Below are 24,206 nucleotides of genomic sequence, written 5' to 3'. Positions count from 1 at the left end.
TGCCCCAGGCCAAAAATACGAGCCGCTGATCTCGTTTTGGGTGCTAATTTGGTGGCGGCGATCTGGAAATGCCCTCGGGCTGCTGCTCCCTGGTGTTAGAGTGCATCGCTGCATTCGGATCCTTTATAAGGATTTAACGCGCTTATGCTGATGGGTGCGATCATACCAACACTAATGCACCGGATCCCATCAGAACTCCGCAGTTAAGCGTGTTTGGGCGAGAGTAGTACTAGGATGGGTGACCTCCTGGGAAGTCCTCGTGTTGCACCCCTCTCTTTTTCTTCGGATTTTTTTTTTTTTTGTCGCCGGGCTTACCGTTTACGGCGGTCCAGCACGCTCGCTTCGTAGGCTTAGTCTGCCCCAGGCCAAAAATACGAGCCGCTGATCTCGTTTTGGGTGCTAATTTGGTGGCGGCGATCTGGAAATGCCCTCGGGCTGCTGCTCCCTGGTGTTAGAGTGCATCGCTGCATTCGGATCCTTTATAAGGATTTAACGCGCTTATGCTGATGGGTGCGATCATACCAACACTAATGCACCGGATCCCATCAGAACTCCGCAGTTAAGCGTGTTTGGGCGAGAGTAGTACTAGGATGGGTGACCTCCTGGGAAGTCCTCGTGTTGCACCCCCCTCTTTTTCTTCAGATTTTTTTTTTTTTGTCGCCGGGCTTACCGTTTACGGCGGTCCAGCACGCTCGCTTCGTAGGCTTAGTCTGCCCCAGGCCAAAAATACGAGCCGCTGAACTCGGTTTGGGTGCTAATTTGGTGGCGGCGATCTGGAAATGCCCTTGGGCTGCAGCTCCCTGGTGTTAGAGTGCATCGCTGCATTCGGATCCTTTATAAGGATTTAACGCGCTTATGCTGATGGGTGCGATCATACCAACACTAATGCACCGGATCCCATCAGAACTCCGCAGTTAAGCGTGTTTGGGCGAGAGTAGTACTAGGATGGGTGACCTCCTGGGAAGTCCTCGTGTTGCACCCCTCTCTTTTTCTTCGGATTTTTTTTTTTTTTGTCGCCGGGCTTACCGTTTACGGCGGTCCAGCACGCTCGCTTCGTAGGCTTAGTCTGCCCCAGGCCAAAAATACGAGCCGCTGATCTCGTTTTGGGTGCTGATTTGGTGGCGGCGATCTGGAAATGCCCTCGGGCTGCAGCTCCCTGGTGTTAGAGTGCATCGCTGCATTCGGATCCTTTATAAGGATTTAACGCGCTTATGCTGATGGGTGCGATCATACCAACACTAATGCACCGGATCCCATCAGAACTCCGCAGTTAAGCGTGTTTGGGCGAGAGTAGTACTAGGATGGGTGACCTCCTGGGAAGTCCTCGTGATGCACCCCTCTCTTTTTCTTCGGATTTTTTTTTTTTTTGTCGCCGGGCTTACCGTTTACGGCGGTCCAGCACGCTCGCTTCGTAGGCTTAGTCTGCCCCAGGCCAAAAATACGAGCCGCTGATCTCGTTTTGGGTGCTAATTTGGTGGCGGCGATCTGGAAATGCCCTCGGGCTGCTGCTCCCTGGTGTTAGAGTGCATCGCTGCATTCGGATCCTTTATAAGGATTTAACGCGCTTATGCTGATGGGTGCGATCATACCAACACTAATGCACCGGATCCCATCAGAACTCCGCAGTTAAGCGTGTTTGGGCGAGAGTAGGACTAGGATGGGTGACCTCCTGGGAAGTCCGCGTGTTGCACCCCCCTCTTTTTCTTCGGATTTTTTTTTTTTTGTCGCCGGGCTTACCGTTTACGGCGGTCCAGCACGCTCGCTTCGTAGGCTTAGTCTGCCCCAGGCCAAAAATACGAGCCGCTGAACTCGGTTTGGGTGCTAATTTGGTGGCGGCGATCTGGAAATGCCCTCGGGCTGCAGCTCCCTGGTGTTAGAGTGCATCGCTGCATTCGGATCCTTTATAAGGATTTAACGCGCTTATGCTGATGGGTGCGATCATACCAACACTAATGCACCGGATCCCATCAGAACTCCGCAGTTAAGCGTGTTTGGGCGAGAGTAGTACTAGGATGGGTGACCTCCTGGGAAGTCCTCGTGTTGCACCCCTCTCTTTTTCTTCGGATTTTTTTTTTTTTTGTCGCCGGGCTTACCGTTTACGGCGGTCCAGCACGCTCGCTTCGTAGGCTTAGTCTGCCCCAGGCCAAAAATACGAGCCGCTGATCTCGTTTTGGGTGCTAATTTGGTGGCGGCGATCTGGAAATGCCCTCGGGCTGCAGCTCCCTGGTGTTAGAGTGCATCGCTGCATTCGGATCCTTTATAAGAATTTAACGCGCTTATGCTGATGGGTGCGATCATACCAACACTAATGCACCGGATCCCATCAGAACTCCGCAGTTAAGCGTGTTTGGACGAGAGTAGTACTAGGATGGGTGACCTCCTGGGAAGTCCTCGTGTTGCACCCCTCTCTTTTTCTTCGGATTTTTTTTTTTTGGTCGCCGGGCTTATCGTTTACGGCGGTCCAGCACGCTCGCTTCGTAGGCTTAGTCTGCCCCAGGCCAAAAATACGAGCCGCTGAACTCGTTTTGGGTGCTAATTTGGTGGCGGCGATCTGGAAATGCCCTCGGGCTGCAGCTCCCTGGTGTTAGAGTGCATCGCTGCATTCGGATCCTTTATAAGGATTTAACGCGCTTATGCTGATGGGTGCGATCATACCAACACTAATGCACCGGATCCCATCAGAACTCCGCAGTTAAGCGTGTTTGGGCGAGAGTAGTACTAGGATGGGTGACCTCCTGGGAAGTCCTCGTGTTGCACCCCTCTCTTTTTCTTCGGATTTTTTTTTTTTTTGTCGCCGGGCTTACCGTTTACGGCGGTCCAGCACGCTCGCTTCGTAGGCTTAGTCTGCCCCAGGCCAAAAATACGAGCCGCTGATCTCGTTTTGGGTGCTAATTTGGTGGCGGCGATCTGGAAATGCCCTCGGGCTGCTGCTCCCTGGTGTTAGAGTGCATCGCTGCATTCGGATCCTTTATAAGGATTTAACGCGCTTATGCTGATGGGTGCGATCATACCAACACTAATGCACCGGATCCCATCAGAACTCCGCAGTTAAGCGTGTTTGGGCGAGAGTAGTACTAGGATGGGTGACCTCCTGGGAAGTCCTCGTGTTGCACCCCCCTCTTTTTCTTCGGATTTTTTTTTTTTTGTCGCCGGGCTTACCGTTTACGGCGGTCCAGCACGCTCGCTTCGTAGGCTTAGTCTGCCCCAGGCCAAAAATACGAGCCGCTGAACTCGTTTTGGGTGCTAATTTGGTGGCGGCGATCTGGAAATGCCCTCGGGCTGCAGCTCCCTGGTGTTAGAGTGCATCGCTGCATTCGGATCCTTTATAAGGATTTAACGCGCTTATGCTGATGGGTGCGATCATACCAACACTAATGCACCGGATCCCATCAGAACTCCGCAGTTAAGCGTGTTTGGGCGAGAGTAGTACTAGGATGGGTGACCTCCTGGGAAGTCCTCGTGTTGCACCCCTCTCTTTTTCTTCGGATTTTTTTTTTTTTTTGTCGCCGGGCTTACCGTTTACGGCGGTCCAGCACGCTCGCTTCGTAGGCTTAGTCTGCCCCAGGCCAAAAATACGAGCCGCTGATCTCGTTTTGGGTGCTAATTTGGTGGCGGCGATCTGGAAATGCCCTCGGGCTGCTGCTCCCTGGTGTTAGAGTGCATCGCTGCATTCGGATCCTTTATAAGGATTTAACGCGCTTATGCTGATGGGTGCGATCATACCAACACTAATGCACCGGATCCCATCAGAACTCCGCAGTTAAGCGTGTTTGGGCGAGAGTAGTACTAGGATGGGTGACCTCCTGGGAAGTCCTCGTGTTGCACCCCCCTCTTTTTCTTGGGATTTTTTTTTTTTTGTCGCCGGGCTTACCGTTTACGGCGGTCCAGCACGCTCGCTTCGTAGGCTTAGTCTGCCCCAGGCCAAAAATACGAGCCGCTGAACTCGTTTTGGGTGCTAATTTGGTGGCGGCGATCTGGAAATGCCCTCGGGCTGCAGCTCCCTGGTGTTAGAGTGCATCGCTGCATTCGGATCCTTTATAAGGATTTAACGCGCTTATGCTGATGGGTGCGATCATACCAACACTAATGCACCGGATCCCATCAGAACTCCGCAGTTAAGCGTGTTTGGGCGAGAGTAGTACTAGGATGGGTGACCTCCTGGGAAGTCCTCGTGTTGCACCCCTCTCTTTTTCTTCGGATTTTTTTTTTTTTTGTCGCCGGGCTTACCGTTTACGGCGGTCCAGCACGCTCGCTTCGTAGGCTTAGTCTGCCCCAGGCCAAAAATACGAGCCGCTGATCTCGTTTTGGGTGCTAATTTGGTGGCGGCGATCTGGAAATGCCCTCGGGCTGCAGCTCCCTGGTGTTAGAGTGCATCGCTGCATTCGGATCCTTTATAAGGATTTAACGCGCTTATGCTGATGGGTGCGATCATACCAACACTAATGCACCGGATCCCATCAGAACTCCGCAGTTAAGCGTGTTTGGGCGAGAGTAGTACTAGGATGGGTGACCTCCAGGGAAGTCCTCGTGTTGCACCCCTCTCTTTTTCTTCGGATTTTTTTTTTTTTTGTCGCCGGGCTTACCGTTTACGGCGGTCCAGCACGCTCGCTTCGTAGGCTTAGTCTGCCCCAGGCCAAAAATACGAGCCGCTGATCTCGTTTTGGGTGCTAATTTGGTGGCGGCGATCTGGAAATGCCCTCGGGCTGCAGCTCCCTGGTGTTAGAGTGCATCGCTGCATTCGGATCCTTTATAAGGATTTAACGCGCTTATGCTGATGGGTGCGATCATACCAACACTAATGCACCGGATCCCATCAGAACTCCGCAGGTAAGCGTGTTTGGGCGAGAGTAGTACTAGGATGGGTGACCTCCTGGGAAGTCCTCGTGTTGCACCCCTCTCTTTTTCTTCGGATTTTTTTTTTTTTTGTCGCCGGGCTTACCGTTTACGGCGGTCCAGCACGCTCGCTTCGTAGGCTTAGTCTGCCCCAGGCCAAAAATACGAGCCGCTGAACTCGTTTTGGGTGCTAATTTGGTGGCGGCGATCTGGAAATGCCCTCGGGCTGCAGCTCCCTGGTGTTAGAGTGCATCGCTGCATTCGGATCCCTTATAAGGATTTAACGCGCTTATGCTGATGGGTGCGATCATACCAACACTAATACACCGGATCCCATCAGAACTCCGCAGTTAAGCGTGTTTGGGCGAGAGTAGTACTAGGATGGGTGACCTCCAGGGAAGTCCTCGTGTTGCACCCCTCTCTTTTTCTTCGGATTTTTTTTTTTTTTGTCGCCGGGCTTACCGTTTACGGCGGTCCAGCACGCTCGCTTCGTAGGCTTAGTCTGCCCCAGGCCAAAAATACGAGCCGCTGAACTCGTTTTGGGTGCTAATTTGGTGGCGGCGATCTGGAAATGCCCTCGGGCTGCAGCTCCCTGGTGTTAGAGTGCATCGCTGCATTCGGATCCTTTATAAGGATTTAACGCGCTTATGCTGATGGGTGCGATCATACCAACACTAATGCACCGGATCCCATCAGAACTCCGCAGTTAAGCGTGTTTGGAAGAGAGTAGTACTAGGATGGGTGACCTCCTGGGAAGTCCTCGTGTTGCACCCCTCTCTTTTTCTTCGGATTTTTTTTTTTTGGTCGCCGGGCTTATCGTTTACGGCGGTCCAGCACGCTCGCTTCGTAGGCTTAGTCTGCCCCAGGCCAAAAATACGAGCCGCTGAACTCGTTTTGGGTGCTAATTTGGTGGCGGCGATCTGGAAATGCCCTCGGGCTGCAGCTCCCTGGTGTTAGAGTGCATCGCTGCATTCGGATCCTTTATAAGGATTTAACGCGCTTATGCTGATGGGTGCGATCATACCAACACTAATGCACCGGATCCCATCAGAACTCCGCAGTTAAGCGTGTTTGGGCGAGAGTAGTACTAGGATGGGTGACCTCCTGGGAAGTCCTCGTGTTGCACCCCTCTCTTTTTCTTCGGATTTTTTTTTTTTTTGTCGCCGGGCTTACCGTTTACGGCGGTCCAGCACGCTCGCTTCGTAGGCTTAGTCTGCCCCAGGCCAAAAATACGAGCCGCTGATCTCGTTTTGGGTGCTAATTTGGTGGCGGCGATCTGGAAATGCCCTCGGGCTGCAGCTCCCTGGTGTTAGAGTGCATCGCTGCATTCGGATCCTTTATAAGGATTTAACGCGCTTATGCTGATGGGTGCGATCATACCAACACTAATGCACCGGATCCCATCAGAACTCCGCAGTTAAGCGTGTTTGGGCGAGAGTAGTACTAGGATGGGTGACCTCCAGGGAAGTCCTCGTGTTGCACCCCTCTCTTTTTCTTCGGATTTTTTTTTTTTTTGTCGCCGGGCTTACCGTTTACGGCGGTCCAGCACGCTCGCTTCGTAGGCTTAGTCTGCCCCAGGCCAAAAATACGAGCCGCTGATCTCGTTTTGGGTGCTAATTTGGTGGCGGCGATCTGGAAATGCCCTCGGGCTGCAGCTCCCTGGTGTTAGAGTGCATCGCTGCATTCGGATCCTTTATAAGGATTTAACGCGCTTATGCTGATGGGTGCGATCATACCAACACTAATGCACCGGATCCCATCAGAACTCCGCAGGTAAGCGTGTTTGGGCGAGAGTAGTACTAGGATGGGTGACCTCCTGGGAAGTCCTCGTGTTGCACCCCTCTCTTTTTCTTCGGATTTTTTTTTTTTTTGTCGCCGGGCTTACCGTTTACGGCGGTCCAGCACGCTCGCTTCGTAGGCTTAGTCTGCCCCAGGCCAAAAATACGAGCCGCTGAACTCGTTTTGGGTGCTAATTTGGTGGCGGCGATCTGGAAATGCCCTCGGGCTGCAGCTCCCTGGTGTTAGAGTGCATCGCTGCATTCGGATCCCTTATAAGGATTTAACGCGCTTATGCTGATGGGTGCGATCATACCAACACTAATACACCGGATCCCATCAGAACTCCGCAGTTAAGCGTGTTTGGGCGAGAGTAGTACTAGGATGGGTGACCTCCAGGGAAGTCCTCGTGTTGCACCCCTCTCTTTTTCTTCGGATTTTTTTTTTTTTTGTCGCCGGGCTTACCGTTTACGGCGGTCCAGCACGCTCGCTTCGTAGGCTTAGTCTGCCCCAGGCCAAAAATACGAGCCGCTGAACTCGTTTTGGGTGCTAATTTGGTGGCGGCGATCTGGAAATGCCCTCGGGCTGCAGCTCCCTGGTGTTAGAGTGCATCGCTGCATTCGGATCCTTTATAAGGATTTAACGCGCTTATGCTGATGGGTGCGATCATACCAACACTAATGCACCGGATCCCATCAGAACTCCGCAGTTAAGCGTGTTTGGGCGAGAGTAGTACTAGGATGGGTGACCTCCTGGGAAGTCCTCGTGTTGCACCCCTCTCTTTTTCTTCGGATTTTTTTTTTTTTTGTCGCCGGGCTTACCGTTTACGGCGGTCCAGCACGCTCGCTTCGTAGGCTTAGTCTGCCCCAGGCCAAAAATACGAGCCGCTGATCTCGTTTTGGGTGCTAATTTGGTGGCGGCGATCTGGAAATGCCCTCGGGCTGCAGCTCCCTGGTGTTAGAGTGCATCGCTGCATTCGGATCCTTTATAAGGATTTAACGCGCTTATGCTGATGGGTGCGATCATACCAACACTAATGCACCGGATCCCATCAGAACTCCGCAGTTAAGCGTGTTTGGACGAGAGTAGTACTAGGATGGGTGACCTCCTGGGAAGTCCTCGTGTTGCACCCCTCTCTTTTTCTTCGGATTTTTTTTTTTTGGTCGCCGGGCTTATCGTTTACGGCGGTCCAGCACGCTCGCTTCGTAGGCTTAGTCTGCCCCAGGCCAAAAATACGAGCCGCTGAACTCGTTTTGGGTGCTAATTTGGTGGCGGCGATCTGGAAATGCCCTCGGGCTGCAGCTCCCTGGTGTTAGAGTGCATCGCTGCATTCGGATCCTTTATAAGGATTTAACGCGCTTATGCTGATGGGTGCGATCATACCAACACTAATGCACCGGATCCCATCAGAACTCCGCAGTTAAGCGTGTTTGGGCGAGAGTAGTACTAGGATGGGTGACCTCCTGGGAAGTCCTCGTGTTGCACCCCTCTCTTTTTCTTCGGATTTTTTTTTTTTTTGTCGCCGGGCTTACCGTTTACGGCGGTCCAGCACGCTCGCTTCGTAGGCTTAGTCTGCCCCAGGCCAAAAATACGAGCCGCTGATCTCGTTTTGGGTGCTAATTTGGTGGCGGCGATCTGGAAATGCCCTCGGGCTGCTGCTCCCTGGTGTTAGAGTGCATCGCTGCATTCGGATCCTTTATAAGGATTTAACGCGCTTATGCTGATGGGTGCGATCATACCAACACTAATGCACCGGATCCCATCAGAACTCCGCAGTTAAGCGTGTTTGGGCGAGAGTAGTACTAGGATGGGTGACCTCCTGGGAAGTCCTCGTGTTGCACCCCCCTCTTTTTCTTCGGATTTTTTTTTTTTTGTCGCCGGGCTTACCGTTTACGGCGGTCCAGCACGCTCGCTTCGTAGGCTTAGTCTGCCCCAGGCCAAAAATACGAGCCGCTGAACTCGTTTTGGGTGCTAATTTGGTGGCGGCGATCTGGAAATGCCCTCGGGCTGCAGCTCCCTGGTGTTAGAGTGCATCGCTGCATTCGGATCCTTTATAAGGATTTAACGCGCTTATGCTGATGGGTGCGATCATACCAACACTAATGCACCGGATCCCATCAGAACTCCGCAGTTAAGCGTGTTTGGGCGAGAGTAGTACTAGGATGGGTGACCTCCTGGGAAGTCCTCGTGTTGCACCCCTCTCTTTTTCTTCGGATTTTTTTTTTTTTTGTCGCCGGGCTTACCGTTTACGGCGGTCCAGCACGCTCGCTTCGTAGGCTTAGTCTGCCCCAGGCCAAAAATACGAGCCGCTGATCTCGTTTTGGGTGCTAATTTGGTGGCGGCGATCTGGAAATGCCCTCGGGCTGCTTCTCCCTGGTGTTAGAGTGCATCGCTGCATTCGGATCCTTTATAAGGATTTAACGCGCTTATGCTGATGGGTGCGATCATACCAACACTAATGCACCGGATCCCATCAGAACTCCGCAGTTAAGCGTGTTTGGGCGAGAGTAGTACTAGGATGGGTGACCTCCTGGGAAGTCCTCGTGTTGCACCCCCCTCTTTTTCTTTGGATTTTTTTTTTTTTGTCGCCGGGCTTACCGTTTACGGCGGTCCAGCACGCTCGCTTCGTAGGCTTAGTCTGCCCCAGGCCAAAAATACGAGCCGCTGAACTCGTTTTGGGTGCTAATTTGGTGGCGGCGATCTGGAAATGCCCTCGGGCTGCAGCTCCCTGGTGTTAGAGTGCATCGCTGCATTCGGATCCTTTATAAGGATTTAACGCGCTTATGCTGATGGGTGCGATCATACCAACACTAATGCACCGGATCCCATCAGAACTCCGCAGTTAAGCGTGTTTGGGCGAGAGTAGTACTAGGATGGGTGACCTCCTGGGAAGTCCTCGTGTTGCACCCCTCTCTTTTTCTTCGGATTTTTTTTTTTTTTGTCGCCGGACTTACCGTTTACGGCGGTCCAGCACGCTCGCTTCGTAGGCTTAGTCTGCCCCAGGCCAAAAATACGAGCCGCTGATCTCGTTTTGGGTGCTAATTTGGTGGCGGCGATCTGGAAATGCCCTCGGGCTGCAGCTCCCTGGTGTTAGAGTGCATCGCTGCATTCGGATCCTTTATAAGGATTTAACGCGCTTATGCTGATGGGTGCGATCATACCAACACTAATGCACCGGATCCCATCAGAACTCCGCAGTTAAGCGTGTTTGGGCGAGAGTAGTACTAGGATGGGTGACCTCCAGGGAAGTCCTCGTGTTGCACCCCTCTCTTTTTCTTCGGATTTTTTTTTTTTTTGTCGCCGGGCTTACCGTTTACGGCGGTCCAGCACGCTCGCTTCGTAGGCTTAGTCTGCCCCAGGCCAAAAATACGAGCCGCTGATCTCGTTTTGGGTGCTAATTTGGTGGCGGCGATCTGGAAATGCCCTCGGGCTGCAGCTCCCTGGTGTTAGAGTGCATCGCTGCATTCGGATCCTTTATAAGGATTTAACGCGCTTATGCTGATGGGTGCGATCATACCAACACTAATGCACCGGATCCCATCAGACCTCCGCAGGTAAGCGTGTTTGGGCGAGAGTAGTACTAGGATGGGTGACCTCCTGGGAAGTCCTCGTGTTGCACCCCTCTCTTTTTCTTCGGATTTTTTTTTTTTTTGTCGCCGGGCTTACCGTTTACGGCGGTCCAGCACGCTCGCTTCGTAGGCTTAGTCTGCCCCAGGCCAAAAATACGAGCCGCTGAACTCGTTTTGGGTGCTAATTTGGTGGCGGCGATCTGGAAATGCCCTCGGGCTGCAGCTCCCTGGTGTTAGAGTGCATCGCTGCATTCGGATCCCTTATAAGGATTTAACGCGCTTATGCTGATGGGTGCGATCATACCAACACTAATACACCGGATCCCATCAGAACTCCGCAGTTAAGCGTGTTTGGGCGAGAGTAGTACTAGGATGGGTGACCTCCAGGGAAGTCCTCGTGTTGCACCCCTCTCTTTTTCTTCGGATTTTTTTTTTTTTTGTCGCCGGGCTTACCGTTTACGGCGGTCCAGCACGCTCGCTTCGTAGGCTTAGTCTGCCCCAGGCCAAAAATACGAGCCGCTGAACTCGTTTTGGGTGCTAATTTGGTGGCGGCGATCTGGAAATGCCCTCGGGCTGCAGCTCCCTGGTGTTAGAGTGCATCGCTGCATTCGGATCCTTTATAAGGATTTAACGCGCTTATGCTGATGGGTGCGATCATACCAACACTAATGCACCGGATCCCATCAGAACTCCGCAGTTAAGCGTGTTTGGGCGAGAGTAGTACTAGGATGGGTGACCTCCTGGGAAGTCCTCGTGTTGCACCCCTCTCTTTTTCTTCGGATTTTTTTTTTTTTTGTCGCCGGGCTTACCGTTTACGGCGGTCCAGCACGCTCGCTTCGTAGGCTTAGTCTGCCCCAGGCCAAAAATACGAGCCGCTGATCTCGTTTTGGGTGCTAATTTGGTGGCGGCGATCTGGAAATGCCCTCGGGCTGCAGCTCCCTGGTGTTAGAGTGCATCGCTGCATTCGGATCCTTTATAAGGATTTAACGCGCTTATGCTGATGGGTGCGATCATACCAACACTAATGCACCGGATCCCATCAGAACTCCGCAGTTAAGCCTGTTGGGACGAGAGTAGTACTAGGATGGGTGACCTCCTGGGAAGTCCTCGTGTTGCACCCCTCTCTTTTTCTTCGGATTTTTTTTTTTTGGTCGCCGGGCTTATCGTTTACGGCGGTCCAGCACGCTCGCTTCGTAGGCTTAGTCTGCCCCAGGCCAAAAATACGAGCCGCTGAACTCGTTTTGGGTGCTAATTTGGTGGCGGCGATCTGGAAATGCCCTCGGGCTGCAGCTCCCTGGTGTTAGAGTGCATCGCTGCATTCGGATCCTTTATAAGGATTTAACGCGCTTATGCTGATGGGTGCGATCATACCAACACTAATGCACCGGATCCCATCAGAACTCCGCAGTTAAGCGTGTTTGGGCGAGAGTAGTACTAGGATGGGTGACCTCCTGGGAAGTCCTCGTGTTGCACCCCTCTCTTTTTCTTCGGATTTTTTTTTTTTTTGTCGCCGGGCTTACCGTTTACGGCGGTCCAGCACGCTCGCTTCGTAGGCTTAGTCTGCCCCAGGCCAAAAATACGAGCCGCTGATCTCGTTTTGGGTGCTAATTTGGTGGCGGCGATCTGGAAATGCCCTCGGGCTGCAGCTCCCTGGTGTTAGAGTGCATCGCTGCATTCGGATCCTTTATAAGGATTTAACGCGCTTATGCTGATGGGTGCGATCATACCAACACTAATGCACCGGATCCCATCAGAACTCCGCAGTTAAGCGTGTTTGGGCGAGAGTAGTACTAGGATGGGTGACCTCCAGGGAAGTCCTCGTGTTGCACCCCTCTCTTTTTCTTCGGATTTTTTTTTTTTTTGTCGCCGGGCTTACCGTTTACGGCGGTCCAGCACGCTCGCTTCGTAGGCTTAGTCTGCCCCAGGCCAAAAATACGAGCCGCTGATCTCGTTTTGGGTGCTAATTTGGTGGCGGCGATCTGGAAATGCCCTCGGGCTGCAGCTCCCTGGTGTTAGAGTGCATCGCTGCATTCGGATCCTTTATAAGGATTTAACGCGCTTATGCTGATGGGTGCGATCATACCAACACTAATGCACCGGATCCCATCAGAACTCCGCAGGTAAGCGTGTGTGGGCGAGAGTAGTACTAGGATGGGTGACCTCCTGGGAAGTCCTCGTGTTGCACCCCTCTCTTTTTCTTCGGATTTTTTTTTTTTTTGTCGCCGGGCTTACCGTTTACGGCGGTCCAGCACGCTCGCTTCGTAGGCTTAGTCTGCCCCAGGCCAAAAATACGAGCCGCTGAACTCGTTTTGGGTGCTAATTTGGTGGCGGCGATCTGGAAATGCCCTCGGGCTGCAGCTCCCTGGTGTTAGAGTGCATCGCTGCATTCGGATCCCTTATAAGGATTTAACGCGCTTATGCTGATGGGTGCGATCATACCAACACTAATACACCGGATCCCATCAGAACTCCGCAGTTAAGCGTGTTTGGGCGAGAGTAGTACTAGGATGGGTGACCTCCAGGGAAGTCCTCGTGTTGCACCCCTCTCTTTTTCTTCGGATTTTTTTTTTTTTTGTCGCCGGGCTTACCGTTTACGGCGGTCCAGCACGCTCGCTTCGTAGGCTTAGTCTGCCCCAGGCCAAAAATACGAGCCGCTGAACTCGTTTTGGGTGCTAATTTGGTGGCGGCGATCTGGAAATGCCCTCGGGCTGCAGCTCCCTGGTGTTAGAGTGCATCGCTGCATTCGGATCCTTTATAAGGATTTAACGCGCTTATGCTGATGGGTGCGATCATACCAACACTAATGCACCGGATCCCATCAGAACTCCGCAGTTAAGCGTGTTTGGGCGAGAGTAGTACTAGGATGGGTGACCTCCTGGGAAGTCCTCGTGTTGCACCCCTCTCTTTTTCTTCGGATTTTTTTTTTTTTTGTCGCCGGGCTTACCGTTTACGGCGGTCCAGCACGCTCGCTTCGTAGGCTTAGTCTGCCCCAGGCCAAAAATACGAGCCGCTGATCTCGTTTTGGGTGCTAATTTGGTGGCGGCGATCTGGAAATGCCCTCGGGCTGCAGCTCCCTGGTGTTAGAGTGCATCGCTGCATTCGGATCCTTTATAAGGATTTAACGCGCTTATGCTGATGGGTGCGATCATACCAACACTAATGCACCGGATCCCATCAGAACTCCGCAGTTAAGCGTGTTTGGACGAGAGTAGTACTAGGATGGGTGACCTCCTGGGAAGTCCTCGTGTTGCACCCCTCTCTTTTTCTTCGGATTTTTTTTTTTTGGTCGCCGGGCTTATCGTTTACGGCGGTCCAGCACGCTCGCTTCGTAGGCTTAGTCTGCCCCAGGCCAAAAATACGAGCCGCTGAACTCGTTTTGGGTGCTAATTTGGTGGCGGCGATCTGGAAATGCCCTCGGGCTGCAGCTCCCTGGTGTTAGAGTGCATCGCTGCATTCGGATCCTTTATAAGGATTTAACGCGCTTATGCTGATGGGTGCGATCATACCAACACTAATGCACCGGATCCCATCAGAACTCCGCAGTTAAGCGTGTTTGGGCGAGAGTAGTACTAGGATGGGTGACCTCCTGGGAAGTCCTCGTGTTGCACCCCTCTCTTTTTCTTCGGATTTTTTTTTTTTTTGTCGCCGGGCTTACCGTTTACGGCGGTCCAGCACGCTCGCTTCGTAGGCTTAGTCTGCCCCAGGCCAAAAATACGAGCCGCTGATCTCGTTTTGGGTGCTAATTTGGTGGCGGCGATCTGGAAATGCCCTCGGGCTGCTGCTCCCTGGTGTTAGAGTGCATCGCTGCATTCGGATCCTTTATAAGGATTTAACGCGCTTATGCTGATGGGTGCGATCATACCAACACTAATGCACCGGATCCCATCAGAACTCCGCAGTTAAGCGTGTTTGGGCGAGAGTAGTACTAGGATGGGTGACCTCCTGGGAAGTCCTCGTGTTGCACCCCCCTCTTTTTCTCCGGATTTTTTTTTTTTTGTCGCCGGGCTTACCGTTTACGGCGGTCCAGCACGCTCGCTTCGTAGGCTTAGTCTGCCCCAGGCCAAAAATACGAGCCGCTGAACTCGTTTTGGGTGCTAATTTGGTGGCGGCGATCTGGAAATGCCCTCGGGCTGCAGCTCCCTGGTGTTAGAGTGCATCGCTGCATTCGGATCCTTTATAAGGATTTAACGCGCTTATGCTGATGGGTGCGATCATACCAACACTAATGCACCGGATCCCATCAGAACTCCGCAGTTAAGCGTGTTTGGGCGAGAGTAGTACTAGGATGGGTGACCTCCTGGGAAGTCCTCGTGTTGCACCCCTCTCTTTTTCTTCGGATTTTTTTTTTTTTTGTCGCCGGGCTTACCGTTTACGGCGGTCCAGCACGCTCGCTTCGTAGGCTTAGTCTGCCCCAGGCCAAAAATACGAGCCGCTGATCTCGTTTTGGGTGCTAATTTGGTGGCGGCGATCTGGAAATGCCCTCGGGCTGCAGCTCCCTGGTGTTAGAGTGCATCGCTGCATTCGGATCCTTTATAAGGATTTAACGCGCTTATGCTGATGGGTGCGATCATACCAACACTAATGCACCGGATCCCATCAGAACTCCGCAGTTAAGCGTGTTTGGGCGAGAGTAGTACTAGGATGGGTGACCTCCAGGGAAGTCCTCGTGTTGCACCCCTCTCTTTTTCTTCGGATTTTTTTTTTTTTTGTCGCCGGGCTTACCGTTTACGGCGGTCCAGCACGCTCGCTTCGTAGGCTTAGTCTGCCCCAGGCCAAAAATACGAGCCGCTGATCTCGTTTTGGGTGCTAATTTGGTGGCGGCGATCTGGAAATGCCCTCGGGCTGCAGCTCCCTGGTGTTAGAGTGCATCGCTGCATTCGGATCCTTTATAAGGATTTAACGCGCTTATGCTGATGGGTGCGATCATACCAACACTAATGCACCGGATCCCATCAGAACTCCGCAGGTAAGCGTGTTTGGGCGAGAGTAGTACTAGGATGGGTGACCTCCTGGGAAGTCCTCGTGTTGCACCCCTCTCTTTTTCTTCGGATTTTTTTTTTTTTTGTCGCCGGGCTTACCGTTTACGGCGGTCCAGCACGCTCGCTTCGTAGGCTTAGTCTGCCCCAGGCCAAAAATACGAGCCGCTGAACTCGTTTTGGGTGCTAATTTGGTGGCGGCGATCTGGAAATGCCCTCGGGCTGCAGCTCCCTGGTGTTAGAGTGCATCGCTGCATTCGGATCCCTTATAAGGATTTAACGCGCTTATGCTGATGGGTGCGATCATACCAACACTAATACACCGGATCCCATCAGAACTCCGCAGTTAAGCGTGTTTGGGCGAGAGTAGTACTAGGATGGGTGACCTCCAGGGAAGTCCTCGTGTTGCACCCCTCTCTTTTTCTTCGGATCTTTTTTTTTTTTGTCGCCGGGCTTACCGTTTACGGCGGTCCAGCACGCTCGCTTCGTAGGCTTAGTCTGCCCCAGGCCAAAAATACGAGCCGCTGAACTCGTTTTGGGTGCTAATTTGGTGGCGGCGATCTGGAAATGCCCTCGGGCTGCAGCTCCCTGGTGTTAGAGTGCATCGCTGCATTCGGATCCTTTATAAGGATTTAACGCGCTTATGCTGATGGGTGCGATCATACCAACACTAATGCACCGGATCCCATCAGAACTCCGCAGTTAAGCGTGTTTGGGCGAGAGTAGTACTAGGATGGGTGACCTCCTGGGAAGTCCTCGTGTTGCACCCCTCTCTTTTTCTTCGGATTTTTTTTTTTTTTGTCGCCGGGCTTACCGTTTACGGCGGTCCAGCACGCTCGCTTCGTAGGCTTAGTCTGCCCCAGGCCAAAAATACGAGCCGCTGATCTCGTTTTGGGTGCTAATTTGGTGGCGGCGATCTGGAAATGCCCTCGGGCTGCAGCTCCCTGGTGTTAGAGTGCATCGCTGCATTCGGATCCTTTATAAGGATTTAACGCGCTTATGCTGATGGGTGCGATCATACCAACACTAATGCACCGGATCCCATCAGAACTCCGCAGTTAAGCGTGTTTGGAAGAGAGTAGTACTAGGATGGGTGACCTCCTGGGAAGTCCTCGTGTTGCACCCCTCTCTTTTTCTTCGGATTTTTTTTTTTTGGTCGCCGGGCTTACCGTTTACGGCGGTCCAGCACGCTCGCTTCGTAGGCTTAGTCTGCCCCAGGCCAAAAATACGAGCCGCTGAACTCGTTTTGGGTGCTAATTTGGTGGCGGCGATCTGGAAATGCCCTCGGGCTGCAGCTCCCTGGTGTTAGAGTGCATCGCTGCATTCAGATCCTTTATAAGGATTTAACGCGCTTATGCTGATGGGTGCGATCATACCAACACTAATGCACCGGATCCCATCAGAACTCCGCAGTTAAGCGTGTTTGGGCGAGAGTAGTACTAGGATGGGTGACCTCCTGGGAAGTCCTCGTGTTGCACCCCTCTCTTTTTCTTCGGATTTTTTTTTTTTTTGTCGCCGGGCTTACCGTTTACGGCGGTCCAGCACGCTCGCTTCGTAGGCTTAGTCTGCCCCAGGCCAAAAATACGAGCCGCTGATCTCGTTTTGGGTGCTAATTTGGTGGCGGCGATCTGGAAATGCCCTCGGGCTGCTGCTCCCTGGTGTTAGAGTGCATCGCTGCATTCGGATCCTTTATAAGGATTTAACGCGCTTATGCTGATGGGTGCGATCATACCAACACTAATGCACCGGATCCCATCAGAACTCCGCAGTTAAGCGTGTTTGGGCGAGAGTAGTACTAGGATGGGTGACCTCCTGGGAAGTCCTCGTGTTGCACCCCCCTCTTTTTCTTCGGATTTTTTTTTTTTTGTCGCCGGGCTTACCGTTTACGGCGGTCCAGCACGCTCGCTTCGTAGGCTTAGTCTGCCCCAGGCCAAAAATACGAGCCGCTGAACTCGTTTTGGGTGCTAATTTGGTGGCGGCGATCTGGAAATGCCCTCGGGCTGCAGCTCCCTGGTGTTAGAGTGCATCGCTGCATTCGGATCCTTTATAAGGATTTAACGCGCTTATGCTGATGGGTGCGATCATACCAACACTAATGCACCGGATCCCATCAGAACTCCGCAGTTAAGCGTGTTTGGGCGAGAGTAGTACTAGGATGGGTGACCTCCTGGGAAGTCCTCGTGTTGCACCCCTCTCTTTTTCTTCGGATTTTTTTTTTTTTTCGCCGGGCTTACCGTTTACGGCGGTCCAGCACGCTCGCTTCGTAGGCTTAGTCTGCCCCAGGCCAAAAATACGAGCCGCTGATCTCGTTTTGGGTGCTAATTTGGTGGCGACGATCTGGAAATGCCCTCGGGCTGCTACTCCCTGGTGTTAGAGTGCATCGCTGCATTCGGATCCTTTATAAGGATTTAACGCGCTTATGCTGATGGGTGCGATCATACCAACACTAATGCACCGGATCCCATCAGAACTCCGCAGTTAAGCGTGTTTGGGCGAGAGTAGTACTAGGATGGGTGACCTCCTGGGAAGTCCTCGTGTTGCACCCCCCTCTTTTTCTTGGGATTTTTTTTTTTTTGTCGCCGGGCTTACCGTTTACGGCGGTCCAGCACGCTCGCTTCGTAGGCTTAGTCTGCCCCAGGCCAAAAATACGAGCCGCTGAACTCGTTTTGGGTGCTAATTTGGTGGCGGCGATCTGGAAATGCCCTCGGGCTGCAGCTCCCTGGTGTTAGAGTGCATCGCTGCATTCGGATCCTTTATAAGGATTTAACGCGCTTATGCTGATGGGTGCGATCATACCAACACTAATGCACCGGATCCCATCAGAACTCCGCAGTTAAGCGTGTTTGGGCGAGAGTAGTACTAGGATGGGTGACCTCCTGGGAAGTCCTCGTGTTGCACCCCTCTCTTTTTCTTCGGATTTTTTTTTTTTTTGTCGCCGGGCTTACCGTTTACGGCGGTCCAGCACGCTCGCTTCGTAGGCTTAGTCTGCCCCAGGCCAAAAATACGAGCCGCTGATCTCGTTTTGGGTGCTAATTTGGTGGCGGCGATCTGGAAATGCCCTCGGGCTGCAGCTCCCTGGTGTTAGAGTGCATCGCTGCATTCGGATCCTTTATAAGGATTTAACGCGCTTATGCTGATGGGTGCGATCATACCAACACTAATGCACCGGATCCCATCAGAACTCCGCAGTTAAGCGTGTTTGGGCGAGAGTAGTACTAGGATGGGTGACCTCCAGGGAAGTCCTCGTGTTGCACCCCTCTCTTTTTCTTCGGATTTTTTTTTTTTTTGTCGCCGGGCTTACCGTTTACGGCGGTCCAGCACGCTCGCTTCGTAGGCTTAGTCTGCCCCAGGCCAAAAATACGAGCCGCTGATCTCGTTTTGGGTGCTAATTTGGTGGCGGCGATCTGGAAATGCCCTCGGGCTGCAGCTCCCTGGTGTTAGAGTGCATCGCTGCATTCGGATCCTTTATAAGGATTTAACGCGCTTATGCTGATGGGTGCGATCATACCAACACTAATGCACCGGATCCCATCAGAACTCCGCAGGTAAGCGTGGTTGGGCGAGAGTAGTACTAGGATGGGTGACCTCCTGGGAAGTCCTCGTGTTGCACCCCTCTCTTTTTCTTCGGATTTTTTTTTTTTTTGTCGCCGGGCTTACCGTTTACGGCGGTCCAGCACGCTCGCTTCGTAGGCTTAGTCTGCCCCAGGCCAAAAATACGAGCCGCTGAACTCGTTTTGGGTGCTAATTTGGTGGCGGCGATCTGGAAATGCCCTCGGGCTGCAGCTCCCTGGTGTTAGAGTGCATCGCTGCATTCGGATCCCTTATAAGGATTTAACGCGCTTATGCTGATGGGTGCGATCATACCAACACTAATACACCGGATCCCATCAGAACTCCGCAGTTAAGCGTGTTTGGGCGAGAGTAGTACTAGGATGGGTGACCTCCAGGGAAGTCCTCGTGTTGCACCCCTCTCTTTTTCTTCGGATTTTTTTTTTTTTTGTCGCCGGGCTTACCGTTTACGGCGGTCCAGCACGCTCGCTTCGTAGGCTTAGTCTGCCCCAGGCCAAAAATACGAGCCGCTGAACTCGTTTTGGGTGCTAATTTGGTGGCGGCGATCTGGAAATGCCCTCGGGCTGCAGCTCCCTGGTGTTAGAGTGCATCGCTGCATTCGGATCCTTTATAAGGATTTAACGCGCTTATGCTGATGGGTGCGATCATACCAACACTAATGCACCGGATCCCATCAGAACTCCGCAGTTAAGCGTGTTTGGGCGAGAGTAGTACTAGGATGGGTGACCTCCTGGGAAGTCCTCGTGTTGCACCCCTCTCTTTTTCTTCGGATTTTTTTTTTTTTTTGTCGCCGGGCTTACCGTTTACGGCGGTCCAGCACGCTCGCTTCGTAGGCTTAGTCTGCCCCAGGCCAAAAATACGAGCCGCTGATCTCGTTTTGGGTGCTAATTTGGTGGCGGCGATCTGGAAATGCCCTCGGGCTGCAGCTCCCTGGTGTTAGAGTGCATCGCTGCATTCGGATCCTTTATAAGGATTTAACGCGCTTATGCTGATGGGTGCGATCATACCAACACTAATGCACCGGATCCCATCAGAACTCCGCAGTTAAGCGTGTTTGGGCGAGAGTAGTACTAGGATGGGTGACCTCCTGGGAAGTCCTCGTGTTGCACCCCTCTCTTTTTCTTCGGATTTTTTTTTTTTTGTCGCCGGGCTTACCGTTTACGGCGGTCCAGCACGCTCGCTTCGTAGGCTTAGTCTGCCCCAGGCCAAAAATACGAGCCGCTGAACTCGTTTTGGGTGCTAATTTGGTGGCGGCGATCTGGAAATGCCCTCGGGCTGCAGCTCCCTGGTGTTAGAGTGCATCGCTGCATTCGGATCCTTTATAAGGATTTAACGCGCTTATGCTGATGGGTGCGATCATACCAACACTAATGCACCGGATCCCATCAGAACTCCGCAGTTAAGCGTGTTTGGGCGAGAGTAGTACTAGGATGGGTGACCTCCTGGGAAGTCCTCGTGTTGCACCCCTCTCTTTTTCTTCGGATTTTTTTTTTTTTTGTCGCCGGGCTTACCGTTTACGGCGGTCCAGCACGCTCGCTTCGTAGGCTTAGTCTGCCCCAGGCCAAAAATACGAGCCGCTGATCTCGTTTTGGGTGCTAATTTGGTGGCGGCGATCTGGAAATGCCCTCGGGCTGCAGCTCCCTGGTGTTAGAGTGCATCGCTGCATTCGGATCCTTTATAAGGATTTAACGCGCTTATGCTGATGGGTGCGATCATACCAACACTAATGCACCGGATCCCATCAGAACTCCGCAGTTAAGCGTGTTTGGGCGAGAGTAGTACTAGGATGGGTGACCTCCTGGGAAGTCCTCGTGTTGCACCCCTCTCTTTTTCTTCGGATTTTTTTTTTTTTGTCGCCGGGCTTACCGTTTACGGCGGTCCAGCACGCTCGCTTCGTAGGCTTAGTCTGCCCCAGGCCAAAAATACGAGCCGCTGAACTCGTTTTGGGTGCTAATTTGGTGGCGGCGATCTGGAAATGCCCTCGGGCTGCAGCTCCCTGGTGTTAGAGTGCATCGCTTCATTCGGATCCTTTATAATGATTTAACGCGCTTATGCTGATGGGTGCGATCATACCAACACTAATGCACCGGATCCCATCAGAACTCCGCAGTTAAGCGTGTTTGGGCGAGAGTAGTACTAGGATGGGTGACCTCCTGGGAAGTCCTCGTGTTGCACCCCTCTCTTTTTCTTCGGATTTTTTATTTTTTTTGTCGCCGGGCTTACCGTTTATGGCGGTCCAGCACGCTCGCTTCGTAGGCTTAGTCTGCCCCAGGCCAAAAATACGAGCCGCTGATCTCGTTTTGGGTGCTAATTTGGTGGCGGCGATCTGGAAATGCCCTCGGGCTGCAGCTCCCTGGTGTTAGAGTGCATCGCTGCATTCGGATTCTTTATAAGGATTTAACGCGCTTATGCTGATGGGTGCGATCATACCAACACTAATGCACCGGATCCCATCAGAACTCCGCAGTTAAGCGTGTTTGGGCGAGAGTAGTACTAGGATGGGTGACCTCCTGGGAAGTCCTCGTGTTGCACCCCTCTCTTTTTCTTCGGATTTTTTTTTTTTTTTGTTGCCGGGCTTACCGTTTACGGCGGTCCAGCACGCTCGCTTCGTAGGCTTAGTCTGCCCCAGGCCAAAAATACGAGCCGCTGAACTCGTTTTGGGTGCTAATTTGGTGGCGGCGATCTGGAAATGCCCTCGGGCTGCAGCTCCCTGGTGTTAGAGTGCATCGCTGCATTCGGATCCTTTATAAGGATTTAACGCGCTTATGCTGATGGGTGCGATCATACCAACACTAATGCACCGGATCCCATCAGAACTCCGCAGTTAAGCGTGTATGGGCGAGAGTAGTACTAGGATGGGTGACCTCCTGGGAAGTCCTCGTGTTGCACCCCTCTCTTTTTCTTCGGATTTTTTTTTTTTTTGTCGCCGGGCTTACCGTTTACGGCGGTCCAGCACGCTCGCTTCGTAGGCTTAGTCTGCCCCAGGCCAAAAATACGAGCCGCTGATCTCGTTTTGGGTGCTAATTTGGTGGTGGCGATCTGGAAATGCCCTCGGGCTGCAGCTCCCTGGTGTTAGAATGCAGCGATGCATTCGGATCCTTTATAAGGATTTAACGCGCTTATGCTGATGGGTGCGATCATACCAACACTAATGCACCGGATCCCATCAGAACTCCGCAGTTAAGCGTGTTTGGGCGAGAGTAGTACTAGGATGGGTGACCTCCTGGGAAGTCCTCGTGTTGCACCCCTCTCTTTTTCTTCGGATTTTTTTTTTTTTTGTCGCCGGGCTTACCGTTTACGGCGGTCCAGCACGCTCGCTTCGTAGGCTTAGTCTGCCCCAGGCCAAAAATACGAGCCGCTGAACTCGTTTTGGGTGCTAATTTGGTGGCGGCGATCTGGAAATGCCCTCGGGCTGCAGCTCCCTGGTGTTAGAGTGCATCGCTGCATTCGGATCCTTTATAATGATTTAACGCGCTTATGCTGATGGGTGCGATCATACCAACACTAATACACCGGATCCCATCAGAACTCCGCAGTTAAGCGTGTTTGGGCGAGAGTAGTACTAGGATGGGTGACCTCCAGGGAAGTCCTCGTGTTGCACCCCTCTCTTTTTCTTCGGATTTTTTTTTTTTTTGTCGCCGGGCTTACCGTTTACGGCGGTCCAGCACGCTCGCTTCGTAGGCTTAGTCTGCCCCAGGCCAAAAATACGAGCCGCTGAACTCGTTTTGGGTGCTAATTTGGTGGCGGCGATCTGGAAATGCCCTCGGGCTGCAGCTCCCTGGTGTTAGAGTGCATCGCTGCATTCGGATCCTTTATAAAGATTTAACGCGCTTATGCTGATGGGTGCGATCATACCAACACTAATGCACCGGATCCCATCAGAACTCCGCAGTTAAGCGTGTTTGGGCGAGAGTAGTACTAGGATGGGTGACCTCCTGGGAAGTCCTCGTGTTGCACCCCTCTCTTTTTCTTCGGATTTTTTTTTTTTTTTGTCGCCGGGCTTACCGTTTACGGCGGTCCAGCATGCTCGCTTCGTAGGCTTAGTCTGCCCCAGGCCAAAAATACGAGCCGCTGATCTCGTTTTGGGTGCTAATTTGGTGGCGGCGATCTGGAAATGCCCTCGGGCTGCAGCTCCCTGGTGTTAGAGTGCATCGCTGCATTCGGATCCTTTATAAGGATTTAACGCGCTTATGCTGATGGGTGCGATCATACCAACACTAATGCACCGGATCCCATCAGAACTCCGCAGTTAAGCGTGTTTGGGCGAGAGTAGTACTAGGATGGGTGACCTCCTGGGAAGTCCTCGTGTTGCACCCCTCTCTTTTTCTTCGGATTTTTTTTTTTTTGTCGCCGGGCTTACCGTTTACGGCGGTCCAGCACGCTCGCTTCGTAGGCTTAGTCTGCCCCAGGCCAAAAATACGAGCCGCTGAACTCGTTTTGGGTGCTAATTTGGTGGCGGCGATCTGGAAATGCCCTCGGGCTGCAGCTCCCTGGTGTTAGAGTGCATCGCTGCATTCGGATCCTTTATAAGGATTTAACGCGCTTATGCTGATGGGTGCGATCATACCAACACTAATGCACCGGATCCCATCAGAACTCCGCAGTTAAGCGTGTTTGGGCGAGAGTAGTACTAGGATGGGTGACCTCCTGGGAAGTCCTCGTGTTGCACCCCTCTCTTTTTCTTCGGATTTTTTTTTTTTTTTGTCGCCGGGCTTACCGTTTACGGCGGTCCAGCACGCTCGCTTCGTAGGCTTAGTCTGCCCCAGGCCAAAAATACGAGCCGCTGATCTCGTTTTGGGTGCTAATTTGGTGGCGGCGATCTGGAAATGCCCTCGGGCTGCAGCTCCCTGGTGTTAGAGTGCATCGCTGCATTCGGATCCTTTATAAGGATTTAACGCGCTTATGCTGATGGGTGCGATCATACCAACACTAATGCACCGGATCCCATCAGAACTCCGCAGTTAAGCGTGTTTGGGCGAGAGTAGTACTAGGATGGGTGACCTCCTGGGAAGTCCTCGTGTTGCACCCCTCTCTTTTTCTTCGGATTTTTTTTTTTTTGTCGCCGGGCTTACCGTTTACGGCGGTCCAGCACGCTCGCTTCGTAGGCTTAGTCTGCCCCAGGCCAAAAATACGAGCCGCTGAACTCGTTTTGGGTGCTAATTTGGTGGCGGCGATCTGGAAATGCCCTCGGGCTGCAGCTCCCTGGTGTTAGAGTGCATCGCTTCATTCGAATCCTTTATAATGATTTAACGCGCTTATGCTGATGGGTGCGATCATACCAACACTAATGCACCGGATCCCATCAGAACTCCGCAGTTAAGCGTGTTTGGGCGAGAGTAGTACTAGGATGGGTGACCTCCTGGGAAGTCCTCGTGTTGCACCCCTCTCTTTTTCTTCGGATTTTTTTTTTTTTTTGTCGCCGGGCTTACCGTTTATGGCGGTCCAGCACGCTCGCTTCGTAGGCTTAGTCTGCCCCAGGCCA

The 24,206-nt window shown here is 52.5% G+C and overlaps 68 non-coding genes across 68 annotated transcripts; all 68 read left to right on the top strand.

Moving 5' to 3' along the window:
• Positions 1–152: 152 nt before the first annotated feature.
• Positions 153–271, top strand: LOC126732250 (5S ribosomal RNA). The gene has a single exon (XR_007659429.1). It is a non-coding gene; the product is annotated as a 5S ribosomal RNA (ribosomal RNA).
• Positions 272–508: 237 nt separating this feature from the next.
• LOC126732249 (5S ribosomal RNA) lies at positions 509–627 on the top strand. The gene has a single exon (XR_007659428.1). It is a non-coding gene; the product is annotated as a 5S ribosomal RNA (ribosomal RNA).
• A 236-nt stretch (positions 628–863) lies between these two features.
• On the top strand, positions 864–982 carry LOC126732248 (5S ribosomal RNA). The gene has a single exon (XR_007659427.1). It is a non-coding gene; the product is annotated as a 5S ribosomal RNA (ribosomal RNA).
• Positions 983–1,219: 237 nt separating this feature from the next.
• Positions 1,220–1,338, top strand: LOC126731325 (5S ribosomal RNA). The gene has a single exon (XR_007658574.1). It is a non-coding gene; the product is annotated as a 5S ribosomal RNA (ribosomal RNA).
• A 237-nt stretch (positions 1,339–1,575) lies between these two features.
• On the top strand, positions 1,576–1,694 carry LOC126731707 (5S ribosomal RNA). Its single transcript, XR_007658949.1, has one exon. It is a non-coding gene; the product is annotated as a 5S ribosomal RNA (ribosomal RNA).
• Positions 1,695–1,930: 236 nt separating this feature from the next.
• LOC126732247 (5S ribosomal RNA) lies at positions 1,931–2,049 on the top strand. Its single transcript, XR_007659426.1, has one exon. It is a non-coding gene; the product is annotated as a 5S ribosomal RNA (ribosomal RNA).
• Positions 2,050–2,286: 237 nt separating this feature from the next.
• LOC126730767 (5S ribosomal RNA) lies at positions 2,287–2,405 on the top strand. The gene has a single exon (XR_007658030.1). It is a non-coding gene; the product is annotated as a 5S ribosomal RNA (ribosomal RNA).
• A 236-nt stretch (positions 2,406–2,641) lies between these two features.
• On the top strand, positions 2,642–2,760 carry LOC126732246 (5S ribosomal RNA). The gene has a single exon (XR_007659425.1). It is a non-coding gene; the product is annotated as a 5S ribosomal RNA (ribosomal RNA).
• A 237-nt stretch (positions 2,761–2,997) lies between these two features.
• LOC126732244 (5S ribosomal RNA) lies at positions 2,998–3,116 on the top strand. The gene has a single exon (XR_007659423.1). It is a non-coding gene; the product is annotated as a 5S ribosomal RNA (ribosomal RNA).
• Positions 3,117–3,352: 236 nt separating this feature from the next.
• On the top strand, positions 3,353–3,471 carry LOC126732243 (5S ribosomal RNA). Its single transcript, XR_007659422.1, has one exon. It is a non-coding gene; the product is annotated as a 5S ribosomal RNA (ribosomal RNA).
• Positions 3,472–3,709: 238 nt separating this feature from the next.
• LOC126732242 (5S ribosomal RNA) lies at positions 3,710–3,828 on the top strand. Its single transcript, XR_007659421.1, has one exon. It is a non-coding gene; the product is annotated as a 5S ribosomal RNA (ribosomal RNA).
• A 236-nt stretch (positions 3,829–4,064) lies between these two features.
• LOC126732241 (5S ribosomal RNA) lies at positions 4,065–4,183 on the top strand. Its single transcript, XR_007659420.1, has one exon. It is a non-coding gene; the product is annotated as a 5S ribosomal RNA (ribosomal RNA).
• A 237-nt stretch (positions 4,184–4,420) lies between these two features.
• LOC126730746 (5S ribosomal RNA) lies at positions 4,421–4,539 on the top strand. Its single transcript, XR_007658009.1, has one exon. It is a non-coding gene; the product is annotated as a 5S ribosomal RNA (ribosomal RNA).
• A 237-nt stretch (positions 4,540–4,776) lies between these two features.
• Positions 4,777–4,895, top strand: LOC126731267 (5S ribosomal RNA). Its single transcript, XR_007658519.1, has one exon. It is a non-coding gene; the product is annotated as a 5S ribosomal RNA (ribosomal RNA).
• A 237-nt stretch (positions 4,896–5,132) lies between these two features.
• LOC126730814 (5S ribosomal RNA) lies at positions 5,133–5,251 on the top strand. Its single transcript, XR_007658078.1, has one exon. It is a non-coding gene; the product is annotated as a 5S ribosomal RNA (ribosomal RNA).
• Positions 5,252–5,488: 237 nt separating this feature from the next.
• On the top strand, positions 5,489–5,607 carry LOC126731712 (5S ribosomal RNA). The gene has a single exon (XR_007658954.1). It is a non-coding gene; the product is annotated as a 5S ribosomal RNA (ribosomal RNA).
• Positions 5,608–5,843: 236 nt separating this feature from the next.
• On the top strand, positions 5,844–5,962 carry LOC126732240 (5S ribosomal RNA). Its single transcript, XR_007659419.1, has one exon. It is a non-coding gene; the product is annotated as a 5S ribosomal RNA (ribosomal RNA).
• A 237-nt stretch (positions 5,963–6,199) lies between these two features.
• LOC126730745 (5S ribosomal RNA) lies at positions 6,200–6,318 on the top strand. Its single transcript, XR_007658008.1, has one exon. It is a non-coding gene; the product is annotated as a 5S ribosomal RNA (ribosomal RNA).
• Positions 6,319–6,555: 237 nt separating this feature from the next.
• Positions 6,556–6,674, top strand: LOC126731266 (5S ribosomal RNA). Its single transcript, XR_007658518.1, has one exon. It is a non-coding gene; the product is annotated as a 5S ribosomal RNA (ribosomal RNA).
• Positions 6,675–6,911: 237 nt separating this feature from the next.
• On the top strand, positions 6,912–7,030 carry LOC126730813 (5S ribosomal RNA). Its single transcript, XR_007658077.1, has one exon. It is a non-coding gene; the product is annotated as a 5S ribosomal RNA (ribosomal RNA).
• Positions 7,031–7,267: 237 nt separating this feature from the next.
• On the top strand, positions 7,268–7,386 carry LOC126732239 (5S ribosomal RNA). Its single transcript, XR_007659418.1, has one exon. It is a non-coding gene; the product is annotated as a 5S ribosomal RNA (ribosomal RNA).
• A 237-nt stretch (positions 7,387–7,623) lies between these two features.
• Positions 7,624–7,742, top strand: LOC126730766 (5S ribosomal RNA). The gene has a single exon (XR_007658029.1). It is a non-coding gene; the product is annotated as a 5S ribosomal RNA (ribosomal RNA).
• Positions 7,743–7,978: 236 nt separating this feature from the next.
• Positions 7,979–8,097, top strand: LOC126732238 (5S ribosomal RNA). Its single transcript, XR_007659417.1, has one exon. It is a non-coding gene; the product is annotated as a 5S ribosomal RNA (ribosomal RNA).
• A 237-nt stretch (positions 8,098–8,334) lies between these two features.
• Positions 8,335–8,453, top strand: LOC126732237 (5S ribosomal RNA). Its single transcript, XR_007659416.1, has one exon. It is a non-coding gene; the product is annotated as a 5S ribosomal RNA (ribosomal RNA).
• A 236-nt stretch (positions 8,454–8,689) lies between these two features.
• LOC126732236 (5S ribosomal RNA) lies at positions 8,690–8,808 on the top strand. The gene has a single exon (XR_007659415.1). It is a non-coding gene; the product is annotated as a 5S ribosomal RNA (ribosomal RNA).
• Positions 8,809–9,045: 237 nt separating this feature from the next.
• On the top strand, positions 9,046–9,164 carry LOC126732235 (5S ribosomal RNA). Its single transcript, XR_007659414.1, has one exon. It is a non-coding gene; the product is annotated as a 5S ribosomal RNA (ribosomal RNA).
• A 236-nt stretch (positions 9,165–9,400) lies between these two features.
• LOC126732233 (5S ribosomal RNA) lies at positions 9,401–9,519 on the top strand. Its single transcript, XR_007659412.1, has one exon. It is a non-coding gene; the product is annotated as a 5S ribosomal RNA (ribosomal RNA).
• Positions 9,520–9,756: 237 nt separating this feature from the next.
• LOC126730744 (5S ribosomal RNA) lies at positions 9,757–9,875 on the top strand. The gene has a single exon (XR_007658007.1). It is a non-coding gene; the product is annotated as a 5S ribosomal RNA (ribosomal RNA).
• Positions 9,876–10,112: 237 nt separating this feature from the next.
• Positions 10,113–10,231, top strand: LOC126731568 (5S ribosomal RNA). The gene has a single exon (XR_007658813.1). It is a non-coding gene; the product is annotated as a 5S ribosomal RNA (ribosomal RNA).
• A 237-nt stretch (positions 10,232–10,468) lies between these two features.
• Positions 10,469–10,587, top strand: LOC126730812 (5S ribosomal RNA). Its single transcript, XR_007658076.1, has one exon. It is a non-coding gene; the product is annotated as a 5S ribosomal RNA (ribosomal RNA).
• A 237-nt stretch (positions 10,588–10,824) lies between these two features.
• Positions 10,825–10,943, top strand: LOC126732231 (5S ribosomal RNA). Its single transcript, XR_007659411.1, has one exon. It is a non-coding gene; the product is annotated as a 5S ribosomal RNA (ribosomal RNA).
• Positions 10,944–11,180: 237 nt separating this feature from the next.
• On the top strand, positions 11,181–11,299 carry LOC126731776 (5S ribosomal RNA). The gene has a single exon (XR_007659017.1). It is a non-coding gene; the product is annotated as a 5S ribosomal RNA (ribosomal RNA).
• A 236-nt stretch (positions 11,300–11,535) lies between these two features.
• Positions 11,536–11,654, top strand: LOC126732230 (5S ribosomal RNA). Its single transcript, XR_007659410.1, has one exon. It is a non-coding gene; the product is annotated as a 5S ribosomal RNA (ribosomal RNA).
• Positions 11,655–11,891: 237 nt separating this feature from the next.
• On the top strand, positions 11,892–12,010 carry LOC126730743 (5S ribosomal RNA). The gene has a single exon (XR_007658006.1). It is a non-coding gene; the product is annotated as a 5S ribosomal RNA (ribosomal RNA).
• A 237-nt stretch (positions 12,011–12,247) lies between these two features.
• On the top strand, positions 12,248–12,366 carry LOC126731571 (5S ribosomal RNA). The gene has a single exon (XR_007658816.1). It is a non-coding gene; the product is annotated as a 5S ribosomal RNA (ribosomal RNA).
• A 237-nt stretch (positions 12,367–12,603) lies between these two features.
• Positions 12,604–12,722, top strand: LOC126730811 (5S ribosomal RNA). Its single transcript, XR_007658075.1, has one exon. It is a non-coding gene; the product is annotated as a 5S ribosomal RNA (ribosomal RNA).
• Positions 12,723–12,959: 237 nt separating this feature from the next.
• On the top strand, positions 12,960–13,078 carry LOC126732229 (5S ribosomal RNA). The gene has a single exon (XR_007659409.1). It is a non-coding gene; the product is annotated as a 5S ribosomal RNA (ribosomal RNA).
• A 237-nt stretch (positions 13,079–13,315) lies between these two features.
• Positions 13,316–13,434, top strand: LOC126730765 (5S ribosomal RNA). Its single transcript, XR_007658028.1, has one exon. It is a non-coding gene; the product is annotated as a 5S ribosomal RNA (ribosomal RNA).
• A 236-nt stretch (positions 13,435–13,670) lies between these two features.
• Positions 13,671–13,789, top strand: LOC126732228 (5S ribosomal RNA). The gene has a single exon (XR_007659408.1). It is a non-coding gene; the product is annotated as a 5S ribosomal RNA (ribosomal RNA).
• Positions 13,790–14,026: 237 nt separating this feature from the next.
• On the top strand, positions 14,027–14,145 carry LOC126732226 (5S ribosomal RNA). The gene has a single exon (XR_007659406.1). It is a non-coding gene; the product is annotated as a 5S ribosomal RNA (ribosomal RNA).
• A 236-nt stretch (positions 14,146–14,381) lies between these two features.
• On the top strand, positions 14,382–14,500 carry LOC126732225 (5S ribosomal RNA). Its single transcript, XR_007659405.1, has one exon. It is a non-coding gene; the product is annotated as a 5S ribosomal RNA (ribosomal RNA).
• Positions 14,501–14,737: 237 nt separating this feature from the next.
• Positions 14,738–14,856, top strand: LOC126730742 (5S ribosomal RNA). The gene has a single exon (XR_007658005.1). It is a non-coding gene; the product is annotated as a 5S ribosomal RNA (ribosomal RNA).
• Positions 14,857–15,093: 237 nt separating this feature from the next.
• LOC126731265 (5S ribosomal RNA) lies at positions 15,094–15,212 on the top strand. Its single transcript, XR_007658517.1, has one exon. It is a non-coding gene; the product is annotated as a 5S ribosomal RNA (ribosomal RNA).
• Positions 15,213–15,449: 237 nt separating this feature from the next.
• On the top strand, positions 15,450–15,568 carry LOC126730810 (5S ribosomal RNA). The gene has a single exon (XR_007658074.1). It is a non-coding gene; the product is annotated as a 5S ribosomal RNA (ribosomal RNA).
• A 237-nt stretch (positions 15,569–15,805) lies between these two features.
• On the top strand, positions 15,806–15,924 carry LOC126732224 (5S ribosomal RNA). The gene has a single exon (XR_007659404.1). It is a non-coding gene; the product is annotated as a 5S ribosomal RNA (ribosomal RNA).
• A 237-nt stretch (positions 15,925–16,161) lies between these two features.
• LOC126731711 (5S ribosomal RNA) lies at positions 16,162–16,280 on the top strand. Its single transcript, XR_007658953.1, has one exon. It is a non-coding gene; the product is annotated as a 5S ribosomal RNA (ribosomal RNA).
• Positions 16,281–16,516: 236 nt separating this feature from the next.
• On the top strand, positions 16,517–16,635 carry LOC126732223 (5S ribosomal RNA). The gene has a single exon (XR_007659403.1). It is a non-coding gene; the product is annotated as a 5S ribosomal RNA (ribosomal RNA).
• A 237-nt stretch (positions 16,636–16,872) lies between these two features.
• LOC126732222 (5S ribosomal RNA) lies at positions 16,873–16,991 on the top strand. The gene has a single exon (XR_007659402.1). It is a non-coding gene; the product is annotated as a 5S ribosomal RNA (ribosomal RNA).
• Positions 16,992–17,227: 236 nt separating this feature from the next.
• LOC126732220 (5S ribosomal RNA) lies at positions 17,228–17,346 on the top strand. Its single transcript, XR_007659400.1, has one exon. It is a non-coding gene; the product is annotated as a 5S ribosomal RNA (ribosomal RNA).
• A 235-nt stretch (positions 17,347–17,581) lies between these two features.
• LOC126732219 (5S ribosomal RNA) lies at positions 17,582–17,700 on the top strand. Its single transcript, XR_007659399.1, has one exon. It is a non-coding gene; the product is annotated as a 5S ribosomal RNA (ribosomal RNA).
• Positions 17,701–17,936: 236 nt separating this feature from the next.
• On the top strand, positions 17,937–18,055 carry LOC126732218 (5S ribosomal RNA). The gene has a single exon (XR_007659398.1). It is a non-coding gene; the product is annotated as a 5S ribosomal RNA (ribosomal RNA).
• Positions 18,056–18,292: 237 nt separating this feature from the next.
• Positions 18,293–18,411, top strand: LOC126730741 (5S ribosomal RNA). The gene has a single exon (XR_007658004.1). It is a non-coding gene; the product is annotated as a 5S ribosomal RNA (ribosomal RNA).
• A 237-nt stretch (positions 18,412–18,648) lies between these two features.
• LOC126731698 (5S ribosomal RNA) lies at positions 18,649–18,767 on the top strand. Its single transcript, XR_007658940.1, has one exon. It is a non-coding gene; the product is annotated as a 5S ribosomal RNA (ribosomal RNA).
• Positions 18,768–19,004: 237 nt separating this feature from the next.
• On the top strand, positions 19,005–19,123 carry LOC126730809 (5S ribosomal RNA). Its single transcript, XR_007658073.1, has one exon. It is a non-coding gene; the product is annotated as a 5S ribosomal RNA (ribosomal RNA).
• A 237-nt stretch (positions 19,124–19,360) lies between these two features.
• On the top strand, positions 19,361–19,479 carry LOC126732217 (5S ribosomal RNA). Its single transcript, XR_007659397.1, has one exon. It is a non-coding gene; the product is annotated as a 5S ribosomal RNA (ribosomal RNA).
• Positions 19,480–19,717: 238 nt separating this feature from the next.
• On the top strand, positions 19,718–19,836 carry LOC126732215 (5S ribosomal RNA). Its single transcript, XR_007659396.1, has one exon. It is a non-coding gene; the product is annotated as a 5S ribosomal RNA (ribosomal RNA).
• A 236-nt stretch (positions 19,837–20,072) lies between these two features.
• On the top strand, positions 20,073–20,191 carry LOC126732214 (5S ribosomal RNA). Its single transcript, XR_007659395.1, has one exon. It is a non-coding gene; the product is annotated as a 5S ribosomal RNA (ribosomal RNA).
• Positions 20,192–20,428: 237 nt separating this feature from the next.
• LOC126732213 (5S ribosomal RNA) lies at positions 20,429–20,547 on the top strand. The gene has a single exon (XR_007659394.1). It is a non-coding gene; the product is annotated as a 5S ribosomal RNA (ribosomal RNA).
• A 236-nt stretch (positions 20,548–20,783) lies between these two features.
• Positions 20,784–20,902, top strand: LOC126732212 (5S ribosomal RNA). The gene has a single exon (XR_007659393.1). It is a non-coding gene; the product is annotated as a 5S ribosomal RNA (ribosomal RNA).
• A 238-nt stretch (positions 20,903–21,140) lies between these two features.
• On the top strand, positions 21,141–21,259 carry LOC126732211 (5S ribosomal RNA). Its single transcript, XR_007659392.1, has one exon. It is a non-coding gene; the product is annotated as a 5S ribosomal RNA (ribosomal RNA).
• Positions 21,260–21,497: 238 nt separating this feature from the next.
• On the top strand, positions 21,498–21,616 carry LOC126730689 (5S ribosomal RNA). The gene has a single exon (XR_007657952.1). It is a non-coding gene; the product is annotated as a 5S ribosomal RNA (ribosomal RNA).
• Positions 21,617–21,853: 237 nt separating this feature from the next.
• Positions 21,854–21,972, top strand: LOC126732210 (5S ribosomal RNA). The gene has a single exon (XR_007659391.1). It is a non-coding gene; the product is annotated as a 5S ribosomal RNA (ribosomal RNA).
• A 237-nt stretch (positions 21,973–22,209) lies between these two features.
• Positions 22,210–22,328, top strand: LOC126730808 (5S ribosomal RNA). The gene has a single exon (XR_007658072.1). It is a non-coding gene; the product is annotated as a 5S ribosomal RNA (ribosomal RNA).
• Positions 22,329–22,565: 237 nt separating this feature from the next.
• LOC126732208 (5S ribosomal RNA) lies at positions 22,566–22,684 on the top strand. Its single transcript, XR_007659389.1, has one exon. It is a non-coding gene; the product is annotated as a 5S ribosomal RNA (ribosomal RNA).
• Positions 22,685–22,922: 238 nt separating this feature from the next.
• On the top strand, positions 22,923–23,041 carry LOC126732207 (5S ribosomal RNA). The gene has a single exon (XR_007659388.1). It is a non-coding gene; the product is annotated as a 5S ribosomal RNA (ribosomal RNA).
• A 236-nt stretch (positions 23,042–23,277) lies between these two features.
• On the top strand, positions 23,278–23,396 carry LOC126732206 (5S ribosomal RNA). The gene has a single exon (XR_007659387.1). It is a non-coding gene; the product is annotated as a 5S ribosomal RNA (ribosomal RNA).
• A 238-nt stretch (positions 23,397–23,634) lies between these two features.
• On the top strand, positions 23,635–23,753 carry LOC126732205 (5S ribosomal RNA). Its single transcript, XR_007659386.1, has one exon. It is a non-coding gene; the product is annotated as a 5S ribosomal RNA (ribosomal RNA).
• Positions 23,754–23,989: 236 nt separating this feature from the next.
• Positions 23,990–24,108, top strand: LOC126732204 (5S ribosomal RNA). Its single transcript, XR_007659385.1, has one exon. It is a non-coding gene; the product is annotated as a 5S ribosomal RNA (ribosomal RNA).
• The last annotated feature ends 98 nt before the right edge of the window (positions 24,109–24,206 follow it).

Source organism: Quercus robur, chromosome 5 (assembly GCF_932294415.1).
Source record: "Quercus robur chromosome 5, dhQueRobu3.1, whole genome shotgun sequence".
Lineage (NCBI taxonomy): Eukaryota > Viridiplantae > Streptophyta > Magnoliopsida > Fagales > Fagaceae > Quercus > Quercus robur.
Note: the sequence above shows the minus strand (reverse complement) of the source record. Positions and strands in the feature narration are given on the sequence as shown.